This window comes from Puma concolor, chromosome D1 (assembly GCF_028749965.1).
Source record: "Puma concolor isolate L17-30 chromosome D1, mPumCon1.1.hap2, whole genome shotgun sequence".
Taxonomy (NCBI): domain Eukaryota; kingdom Metazoa; phylum Chordata; class Mammalia; order Carnivora; family Felidae; genus Puma; species Puma concolor.
This window is the reverse complement of record NC_141676.1, coordinates 108,884,181-108,896,612: the sequence shown is the minus strand read 5'-3', so window position 1 is coordinate 108,896,612 and position 12,432 is coordinate 108,884,181.

The window sequence follows — 12,432 nt, the reverse complement described above, 5'->3', positions numbered from 1 at the left end:
GTATTTTTTATTAAACTTTATGAAACTCCTATCTCGTTTGCAGAACCGAGTCACTGAAAAGCAGCAACCAAGGGATTATAGCTGCCAAGTATATTATAGATTCTGAACGAATGCCATCCCAGTGTTTCAGTATAGCAGTGATTAACGTGAGGAGATTTTCTTATCTTTATAACCCGCTTATACTACAGTATCACATCCTGATAACAATCCCTATGCTGGGCAAAATGGATTATCATCATGAGTATCAGCAGAAAGTTCAAATTGGAAATGCAAAATAAACTGTCTCAAATTTTAGTGACCACGTATCATCGCCATAATGGACGATGCCACAAATTTTGGCACGTGCTCGGGCGATGAGGAGGATGAAACGCAATGTTTCTGACAAGGACAGCAAGGGACCTTTGAGGGATAGAACGTTTGTTTCCTCCGATGTCTAACACTCACATCAGCCGGGTCCAACGATAATCATTGCATTAACTAACATGGGTCATCATTTAGCAACTACTTCCGATTACAGCAATATCGATCATAATATTTCACTTGTTGCCTTCTCTTATGGTTTATATGAGGGCCATCCCATTTTCTAGGCATTGTTGTTATCTGTGCGTATATGTGTATGTATGTATTGCGACGTGTGTATGTACCCATGTGTCTTTATACGCATACGTATATGTTCATTAATACATAAACATATATATTACAGTAATTTTCCTTCAGCTACTTTATAAGGTGTGTTATTATTCAAAAGAGGATGTAATTAATATCACTTTTGTGATACTTGAATCGCTTTGGTTTTAACAGATGGAATGGGTTTTTTTATATTCAGCCTTGAAATGGACGTTTTCGTATCTCTGGTGACTTCTTAGCACATGATAATAAATATTTGTGCATGTTCGAGATGTAAAGAAACTACCTGTGATAAAGGTCAACCATTTGGAATTAACAAATGTACTCAGGGTCCTTCGAGACTCTTGCTCGATGTTTACAGGTATAAATTAAGAGACTTGAAAGTGTGAGCAAGGCTATGGTGCATTGGCATAAGGCGGAGTTTGCAAGCCGGTGGTCCCCAGTGATGTTTTATTTTGTCATTATTTTGTAAATATTTTAATGTTTAATGTTTTAGTCTTACTTGATTTGTCGACACTTAAAAATTGGGAGTGTTCACGAAGATATCTGACTTTCTGCTTCTCTTGAAAGAAATATTGCAGATCTGGGCACACTTGACGTATATTCAGATGTTATTAAAGTGGATTTGGGAAGATAAGCACAGAGTCCGCTCCTGCAAATAGGTACAAGCCAACTCACTATTGTCTACGTCAATCGTCCACACAACTGGCCGACGTTACTAGTTGCCCCCTTTAGATGAGGCACAGCCCCCCGGGTTCTCCATATGTCCTATGGAATCTGTGTCACCTATTTAGGTGACCTGCTAATCCATGTAAGGATTTTGTTTGTGTTGGTGACCTCTCGCATAGGAATGATTATGTTGAGAATTAAAACCCGGTACCTTGGAAAATGAAATGTGCTCAGTGCTATTGACATAAGTGCTATGTAGTTACGGCCTGAAGTTGGAAAGAGCTGACCCAGTCAGGAGAGCATGATAAGCTGGGGCCAGGAAGAGCAAACTCGGATGCCCTGTGCCAACAGGCACACATCTGCAGGCTGTGGCCCCAGCCTTTTTCTGAAGAACTCCGCTTTGCAGCAGTTGGCAGCCAAAAGTTAGCACGGGGATGGTGGCGATGCTAGGGTGACAGTGTTGGGTACCGAGAAAACAGCTAGTTAAGAGGCGGCCTCCTGGACTGTCTGCGTAGGGCTGGTAATCTGAGCAAGCATCTAGTGATTTGAACTGGCCTTGTACTCTGATGGGTGCCCCTGGGGCTGTGTGGCCAGGGAGCTGCGTTATCGGTAAGAGGACTGACTTGCGACACCCACTCTGGCCCTCTCTGTACTCTGCTTCTCTGCTTTCGAGAACCGAGGCTAAGTCCGCCCAGAAGTGCCGCCTACAAGTGTGGGGGTCCCAGGCTGTACTTTAGGGTGGCACTGTTCCATAGACTAGGATTTGGATGGTCCCTCCTTTGCCTTCAGGAGGTAGTCTGTGCAACCATACCTGTGTGGAAATAAATGAAGAGCGACCGGGTAAGAACAGGCAAAGGCTGTTTATTCAGAGTTTGCCACAGCAAGGGAGTCAGCCACTGTCACTTCCACTTTGACAGAAACGCAAAGACGAGGAGAGGAGTGGGGAAGCTTTATAGTGGGAAAAAACGGAAGGCCCCGGGTGTGCCCTGACTGGGAAGCTGTCGGTGGGCTGACTGGAAGCCTCTGGGCAAGACATCCCATGTGACTGACAAGGAGCACACACGTGACTTTCTCTGGTTGGTCCTAAGTTGGAAGCGGGGACCAGAGTTAGAGAAGCTGTCAGTTATTAATCAAGTCCTGTCATTTTGAACTGATTGTTACAGAAGTTGTTCTTTGGTTTCCTGAACTAGTAGTAAAGAGAGCAATCTGGCTTCCTCCAAGTCTGACTTCTAGCAGACTGGCTTCCTGGGCTGATGATAGCGAATAAGGGGATTGGTTTCCTGGGCAGGTTGCTCCAGGTTGTGGGTTAGATTTCTATCTTCATGTGTGGTCCGGCCAGTGTCTATTTGTATGTTCAGTCTCACCTGAGGGCCCTGATTGCCCTTCTCGCTGGCTGCCTTTTCTCTGTTATACATTCTTATTTCTGAGGGTATTTGCAAATTGAATCTGTCAACAGACTCCAACAATTAAAAGAAGTTTCATAATTTTTTTACTTTTATTTTTGAGAGGGAGAGAGACAGAGTGTGAATGGGGGAGGGGCAGAGAGAGAGGGAGACACAGAATCCGAAGCAGGCTCCAGGCTCTGAGCCGTCAGTACAGAGCCTGATGTGGGGCTTGAACCCACAAACCCTGAGATCATGACCTGAGCCAAAGTCAGACGCTTAACCAACTGAGCCACCCAGGTGCCCCAAGAAGTTTCATAAAAGGCATGTTTTAGGTGGTACGATGTTTATGGTAAAAATATATATATTTGGTTTTCATCCACTGTTCCTGGCACATAGCTCCTAATGCCCTTGGAATTTCCTAAGTCATGTTAATGAGGTGAATTTTGGAAAGCTAAGGATGGGAGCTGGTTGCCAGGGGAACCAAATCGCTCAACCTCCATGGAGAAGAGAGGGGCTGAAAGTTGAGTCCAGTCACCAGCCGCCAGTGATTTAATCAATCGTGATGATGTAACAAAGCCTCCGTGAAAGACTGGGGTTTAGAGCCCCAAAAGGCTACGGTTCAGAGAGCTTCCTGGTTGGTGAACATGTGGAAAGACAGGACGAGTGTTCCACTCCCAGAGTGTGGAAGCTCTGGGTCCCTTCCCGCACACCTTGCTGTATGTTTCCAGGCTAAATCCCTTTGTTTTTTTGTTTTTTTTTTTTTTCCAACGTTTATTTATTTTTGGGACAGAGAGAGACAGAGCATGAATGGGCGAGGGGCAGAGAGAGAGGGAGACACAGAATCGGAAACAGGCTCCAGGCTCTGAGCCATCAGCCCAGAGCCCGACGCGGGGCTCGAACTCACGGACCGCGAGATCGTGACCTGGCTGAAGTCGGACGCTTAACCGACTGCGCCACCCAGGCGCCCCCAGGCTAAATCCCTTTGTAATAAACCAGTAATCTAATGAGGAAAACACTTCTCTGAGTTCTGTGAGTGCTTTAGCAAATTAACCAAACTCAAGGAGGGAGTCCTCGGAACCTCTGATAGAACCACAGGTGACAGCCCGGACCTGCAGCTGGCCTCTGAAGTGGGAGGTGGGGAGACAGTCCCGTGGGATCCGGTGCGTCTCCAGGTAGCTGGTGTCAGAACTGAGTTGAATTATAGGCTCCTCGGCTGGTATCCGTGAATTGCTTGGTGTTGTGGGAAAAAACAAAAACAAAAACAACAACACTCCGAAACTACACGTTGGGCTACACCACATGACCCCAGAATCATAGCAGTGGGAATAGGAGATCGGTGGAGACGGCGTAGAATGGCCCACGCCACAGAGCTGCAAAGGGTCAAGTAGGAACGTGTGGGGAAAGAATGGCCCCAGCAACAGACCATGCTCCAGAGACTGGCCCTTCCCTAGGGCCGGCTCTGATGTATTTTGGGGTTGCCCAGGTTCTGGCTTAGGCCTTTACTGGAGGTGTTTCCATCTAAAATGATAATTAGGCTGCCCATCTTGAGATCTCTAAACCAGTGAAGGGATTAAATAGATCAGCTAAGCAGGAAAGTGTAACATGCACATAGCCAACAGTGGTAGCTCTTTAGAGAACGCGGTTGACGTCAGATCAGACCTGGCTCAGAGTCTAGCCCTCTTTGTCCCCCGCTCCTGACCTCATACAGGGCAGCACACACAGTGAACAGTGTCATTTTAGGTTCCTTTTAAAACTTGACAAATGGCATGCAAGGAGTCGAGCTTCCCAATTCCTTTGGTTTCATATTAGAGATGAGTTTGGAAAGTTGGGAGTTCCTGGATTCTGCTTTTCATTCCATTTCCACCATACAGCTCTCTCTTCAGTATTCTGCTTTGCTCTGACCCTCAGACATGGAAATTCACCATGATCTTCCCCGTCCTTTTAAATAAAATTCCAACTTTTTGAGGTATTTCCTTTGCCTGTTAGAAGCAGCAATTTCTCTCTAGTTTTGCCTTATCTTAATGAGCAATATGAAGACTTTCCTTCCCACTGTCCTTCCTTTTCTTCCACCTCTCTCTTTGTCCTGATTTCTTCTTCTTTTTAGCTGATCTGTGTGCCTTTTGGCCGAGCTGTGCCGTGTCACTGGTTAGTGTGGATGAGGGATCTATTATGGAGTTTATCGTGCTGCATTTAGTGCCGTGTGAGATCCAGCTATGTTTTCTGGTTTGACAGCAATGCCACCAGAAAATAGTTTTGTTTTGTTTTTTTCCCCCAGATGACACCTTGAACTTTTCAGTTTCAAACCATCCATGCTAGATCTCTAGCAGGAAAAAAAGTCCTATCATTTTGCATTATTTGTGGTGGTATCTGTTCAAATATGTTAAGGGGTAGAAAAGCAAAGGAAATGGATTGGGAACCCCGAGGCCTCAAAGGTTGTAATGATACCAGGAAGTTCCTGGCAAATTTTTTTTTTTTTTTGGACCAGTGTGTGATATAAAGTAAGCTGCTAATAACCAAGCAGTGCTTTGAGTTAAGGTTTAAATGGTTTAGGTGTCCGTATGCTAATTGTCTTTAGTCAGACACAGTGTTTAAAAGTCCCTCTGTCTCCTCTTTGGACATACACTCCCTTTAGAGCATCTGACTCAAAAGTGAGCAGAAAGTGCTTTTTTCAAGAAGAAAATTCACTCCTTCCTCTTGGCAGCCATTCCTCCTGCCAAGGACTCAGTAAATTCTCCGGCTCGTCCTGTTAGCTGTGTGGTTGTAATGGATGGTGTCGTTCAGTTCCCTTTACCCAGCAGCGTACTGATCACCAGTTGTTTTCAACCTTGGCTCCTCCATCCCTCAGGGTTCCAACGGAGAAACAGAACCCGTGTGGGAGAAGAGATTGATTGACTGATAGCAAGGATTGGCGTACAGGATTGTGAGTGCTGGCGATGGAAGTCTGAAGAAATCCATAGGGAGGGCTGTCAGGAAGGGCAAGCTAGACTCTTCAGGCCGAATTTGCCGGAAACTGCAGTCCATAAGCAGAATTTCTGCCTCTTCAGGGAAGCCTCAGTTCCTCTATTAAAGCCTTCTCACTGTTTGAATCAGGCCGACCCAGATTATCTAGGATAATCATCCTTACTTAGAGTAAACTGATTATAGACTTGAACCACATCTATAAACACCTTTGCAGCAGCACCCAGGGTTTGGTTAACTAGAGGCCAAGGCTTAAGCAAGTTCACAGATAAAACCATCACAACCACCTTTCCCCCAAGGGAGCTGCCTGGCCTGGGGGGATATGCCCCCAACTCAGGGGCAGACAGTCATGCACTGGCTGCAGAATTACAAAGGCCTGCCTGCTCCCTTGCAAGATGGGGATGATCTGAGAGCGCCTGGGGGGCTCAGTCTGGTAAACCACCAGACTCAGGTCATGGTCTCACCCTTCCTGAGTTTGAGCCCCACATCAGGCTCTGCGCTGACAGTCTGGAGCCTGCTTGGGATTCTCTGTCTCCCTCTTTCTGCTTCTCCCCTGTTTACTCTCTATCTCTCACTCTCTCAAAATAAATAAATAAACATTAAAAAAAAAAAGAAAAAGATGGAGATGATCTGTGGTTCAGTTTCTATGAATTATTATATATGACATGTAGTATTACTATATATCATTTTATATATTATATAAGATATAGTTTTATAGTATATAAAATAGGTTATAATATGTAATTTATAAGTCATATATAGTTTTTAGCTTATATGAATTATATCTGACATATATTACTATATAAAATATTTTATGTTATATAAGACATAATAAAATAAAATATGTTGTAATGTCATATATCATATAAATTATTAGTTTATAAATTATATATCAAATTCATAAATTTACATACACCCTGAATTGCCATTGTCTTGTGTGCCAGAAACTGTGCTTTGTTTTCACCAAATACCTTTTCATTTTCTTCTTCCCGAGCACAGAAGGAAGACAGTGTTACTTTAAGGTGGGCCTGTGACTAGATCTGGCCAGGGGGCTATAAGCAGATGTGATGTGTCACTCAAGGCCAAAGTGTAGAAGGGCAAAAAAGTGTGAGTTCTCCACATTGTGTTTCCTTCCTGGCTCCCTGGATGGTGTGGATGGTTTAAATGCTGCAGGTGCTGTAGGAGTGTAGCTGTCGGATGCTAGCAGTTTGGATCCATGTGTCACCGCCTAGGAGGGGACTGCCCCGGAGGGCCACTGGAGTTCTGCCGATTTTCAGAAGCAAGAATTGCACCTTCCTATGTTATGCCCCTGAAAATTTAGGGCGTGTTACTAACCTAACACATATACGTGCTTTCTTCTCTTAGGATAAGAGATGGTATATTTACCTAAGGTTTTTGGTTTTGTTCTTGTTTTGTTTTGTTTCGTTTCGTTTTTTCTTTTTAAGATACAGAGGTAAGCAATTTTCTGCAGTTGCAGACAATGTAAGCAATTTTCGGAAGCCACCCTGGATTTTTCACTTTTCTGCTCATTCTGGTATTGTGCTCTCTGTCCAGAAAGTCCCAAGTCAGATTTGCAATCAGTCTTAGGTCCAGTCCCTATACTCCTATTTATAGGCATAGTCTTAACTAGATTACTTGGATTCCTCATAAATAAGAAAGTGATAATAATTCCTAGTTAAAGGGTTGTGTCTTTTGGATTAAATAAAGCAGTGTTCCCAGAAGCCCTGAGTATAATCTCTTGTTCATCAGTGAAAATGCCTAGCAGAAACTCATTAATGATTTTGCTGTCTTTTTCTTTTCCCCTTATTAAAAGCCTAGACATCCTTCAAGGCTTACCTCAGATGTGACCTCTTCTTGCTTAAATGTTTTCCATTTTTCCTTTTGCAGCCACCAGGCATAATATATGTTCCTTTGCTTAGCTTTATTTCATTCTGCCTAGAATTAGAGCTATTTGTTCACACATCTTACTGCTTTCTAGTAGGTTTTAAATTCTTCAAGGGCAGAAAGACCTGTCTCTTTCATCTTTGAATTTTCTCCTCCCTCCTCACAGCACTGAGTGAGCACCTGGCAAGTAGGAGGTTCTCAACGATACTTATTAAAATGGAATGACATGAAACCTAACCGGTTTTGCAAATAAAATGGACTTGTCTTTTCCCAGAGCCTCCAAAGACATTTTGAACGGGAGGTCAAATGAAATCGGCAAAGCGTGCCCCATATACGTTCTCTAAATCATTAGCAAGGTTAAAACTGAAGGTTTGTGCTGTCTGGCAGCTAGGACAAGGGATGTTTGCAGTTAACTAAGTTTTATGAGGTAGTCATTCTACATGGATTTTGCACAGCTCTGCTGATAACAAAGACATGCCACAGAGATATTTGACATTTTTCTTTACAGACCTCATTCCACTCAGCTCTGGACTCAGAGTTTAACTTAGCTCGCATAATGCCTGTCAGAAGAGGGAAGGAGCCCGCAAGTTCAAAGTCTCAGAAGGTGGGGAAAGAGAGAAGGAGACCCACAAAGGCATTGTGCCTTTCATTGCCTTTTCCCAACTGCGCGACCACAAGGTTTCAAAATAATTGCAGTGGCAGAGATTTAGATATTTAGGAGAGAACAGAAGCAGTGTGTGTTTCAGTGTTTGCTGTTGTTCTTTCCAAATAAGGCATAATTATTATTGGAATAGCTCATGGCATTACAGTTAGAACAATTTTTTTTTGAACGTAGTTATAAATTTAGTTTTATAAAACTTAGCTTTATAATAGAGGAATGGCAAAGTACATTATGATCCACCAATTCAAAGGACTATTCTGAGATTTAAAAAAAACCATATCTTTGCAGGATATTTATTAACTGACAAAAGGATAAGAAGGAGCAGGTCATCATCCGGGAGCAACCCAATTCACTGTGTGTGTCTCAAAAAGTACGTGTGTGCGTGTGCATAGAGAAAGCCTGGAAAGACATACATCAAAACATTAATAATGTGCGTTCTTGTAGATTTTTGACGGGCAAACCTGTTGGGGTAATTTTGATTTAAAAAAATTTTTTTTAAATATTTCGGATTGTTTATTTTTTGAGAGAAAGAGGGAGAGTGAGCCTGAGTGGGGGAGGGGCAGAAAGAGAGAGCATGTGAAGCGGGCTCCATGCGAAGCAGAGAGCCCATTGCCGCACTTGATTCCACGACCCCTGAGGTCATGACCCGAGCTGAAGTCAGGAGGCGGATGCCTAATGGACTGAGCCCCCCCCACAGCCCCCCCCAACTCCTAATTTAATGGCCTGAATGATGGCCACAGAATTTGATGGCCTTTGAGGGTGTTGACAGAAGACTGGTGGTCCACCCTGTTCTTTGTTATTTTTCTTTCTAATAAGAAAAATACGTGTATCTTGTAACGTGACACAGTAAAAGGTCAATATCTTTAATCCACGTACACGTCTTCCAAACCAGTAAGAAGGGCCACGTCCAAGAACAGCCAGCTCACAAGGGACCATGTATGACCAGAAAGCTTGTGGAAAAAATCATCTTTCTCATTAAGTTTCCCCATGGAGCCGTAAAGCGTGATACCCGTTTCTCTTTTGAAAGCGAGACATAAGTGACACGCGCGTTGTGTTGGTATGAGGTGTACCGCATGATGATTTGGTATATGAGCCTAACACAAAATGGCTACCACAGGAAGTTAACCTCCATCGCCGCACGTGGTTACGATTCTTTTGTTTAACTCCGTTCTATTCACCAAATACTATTTGAGACTGTATCCTGGGGACAGGGCTCCATGCGAGTAGTTTCGAAGGCTGGATGGGAGTAATGGGAGGCTGTGGACAGCCAGCACTTGAGGTAGTAACGCCTTAGAGCTTAGGAAAGAGGTCAGGTCAGGCTTAGCACACGAGCAAGAATGGTTAACTGCTGTCTGCATGCTGCTTTTCCATTTCCAATGTGATTTCTTAAACTGCTTTATTTATTTTTCTTTTATCCACCTAAGAACCTTATAAAATGGAAAAAAAAAATAAAGCCATCTTTACCAAGTATACACTATATGCTAGGTATTATGCTGGAAGTTTTGCTCCTTCTGCCTTGTGTAGTTTCCTGAAAAGCTCCTCTTAGGAGGTCACGATTACATATTGGGCACCCCACGCTCTGAAGAGTGACTTAACACGCTGTGAGCTCTGGAGCCCCCTGAATCCATATGCAGAGTTCTGTCCCTTGCACTGCACTGTATGGGCTCTGGGTCACCTAAGGCTGACATATTAGAACAGATGCATTTCTGTAAGAGAGATGTTCTGGTTTTTTTTCCCCCAGAAAAAAAATATTCCTTCAACAACAATTTGTTAGTTTCCATGTATTTAGCATAGAAGCTGGAATTTGAAATATGTATACATACATAGATTTCGATTGAAATTTCAGTTAACATACAGCGCAATATTGCTTTTAGGAGTAGAATTCGCCGATTCATCCCTTACATACAACACCCAGTGCTCATCATAACAAGTGCTGCCCTCATTAGCAGTGCTGCCCATCACCCATCCAGCCCACCCCCCACTCACCACCCTCCATCAACCCTCAGTTTGTTCTTTGTTGTTAAGAGTCTCTTGTGGTCTGTTTCCCTCTCTTCTCTTCCCCAGTTCCCCTATGTTCATCTGTTTTGTTTCTTGAATTCCACATATGAGTGAAATCATATGATATTTGTCTTTCTCTGACTGACTTATTTCACTTGGCATTATACACTCTAATTCCATCCACATTGTGGCAAATGGCAAAGTTTCATTCTTTTCGATGGGTGAGTAATATTCCAGGGCATATATACCCTACATCTCTTTTATCCATTCATCGGTCGATGGACATTTGGGCTAAGAGAGATGTTCTTTATCAACTCGGTACCTCTTTCAGCTTTTTTCTTTTGAAGAAGTTCCAGTTTGAGCTACCTGGTAGATTCTCAGAAAGCGTCTCCCACTATTCACCCAACTGGGTCAAGATCCACTTGATACATTTATGGCCTCCTAGTGTAGAACTTAGGCCTTGGATGTAATTTTTTCTCTTCATTAGCTTCCATTGGAATCAGGTTCAGTAAAGTGCAGTGTGTGGGCTGATGCCTGTTTTTATAAATAAGGTTTTATTGAAATCTAGCCATGCTCATTTGTTTATGTATATCTTTGACTGCTTTTATGCTACAGTGGCCAGAGAGACTAGCCTTCCGGGTCTAAAATATTTAGTATCTATTTTTTACAAACAAAACAAAACAAAACAAAAAAACTAATCATAATATGCTTTGTCATATCGTATACCTAATATACCTTGTATATTACTACTCTTACTCACTGTTGTTTTAGTTCAGTTCTGTCTTTGTTCCAGAAGCCCATCGTCATTAAGCCAGCTCTGTCCACTCCCTGCCCCAGCCTATCCTTTACCTTGGGCCTGAGTTTGAGGAGAAGACAGAAGGATAACTCAGGTTGTAGAGAAGTCCGTAATTACAAGAAAAGAGGAGAAACAGAACCGTCAGATACAGGGTTGTGGAGCCTAACAGACACCAACAGACAGATTTCAAAATGACACAGGAAAACAAAATGAAAGACCAGCATTTAATGGTGGCCAGAGTTACAGAAAAGAGTTTTTTTGAGAAAAACGAGAAATGAGAAAAGGCGACTGAATTTGACCTTTAGCACTTCACTGGTGACCTCTGAAACTGTCGTGTCAGTTGAGTGCTGTGGGCAGAAACCAAATTTCTGGCAGTGAAGAAGATCCTGATTTGGATTTCCAGAATGGACTTTGAATTACTGGCTGAGGAGGTTAGCGCTTCCTGCCTGACTAATTTCTCATGGGCAATTTTGTGATTTTGTTTCCTTATTTAACTTCTCTGCACATTAAGAAGAGCTAGTTACGCCCATCATTTGTAATCAAGCAGCTGTTGCATTTGGAGGATCTCTGGATAGCCACAATCCACATGCTTGCGCACACAGCATTTCTGATTGAGCGCTTGCTTTCCCTTAAATTCTTTTTTTTCCTCTACTGAAAGTGCGGAGACACCGTTTTTGCCCTGATCTGTGCTCCTTGCATCCCTGATAGCAGAAGCCCCTGAATGTTAATGAGGTCAAGTCTTTGCTGCTGGACAGAGAGATCAATGGCTTTCAGGTGTTAATGAGATGTCCTTAAAATTTATGCCCATTGTTGGAGAGCTGATGGCTCCCTGCTGAACTGTTAGACCTTTCTTAAATGGACATCCAGAGGCATTTTTCAGCCCCGCATAAATTTCAGTCATCAGGTTTGAATATGCAGTAAATGCAGCAAAATCCCAGCTGTCTCAGTTCCGAACTTCTTTCCGTGCACCTTCAAACTTTCCTGTCTCTGACCTCAAAGAGAGCTGTTCCTCTGCCTTCCAACCGTGCTTTTGATCCCCATTTCTCTCACCTGCTCCAGGGATTCATCCATCATTTATCCCATCCCTTCAATATTTTGAACTTCTTCTTTTCCATTGCTTCTTCTCTTCAGGCTACAAATGTAGTTAAGCTGCTCCCTCCTTAAGAAAAATTTCTCACCTCAACTGCTGTTCTCTCAAGTCATTGCACTCTGTGCCGTCACTCCCGTTTTCTGGTAAAACTCTTTGAAAAAGACCACCAGACCCTGTGCATTATTCCCTCACCCTTTTTCTCGCCATCAGGCCCCGCCTTCCTGTTGAAAATATTCGGGAAAGGTCATACCAATCTCCTAGCTGCCTAATGCACTGCCTTCTTAGTCTTCTCTTAGCAGGCCTCTCAAGCGTTCTGGTCTCTTCCAGAAACTCTCTAACATCACGTGCCAGGGATCAAATTGTT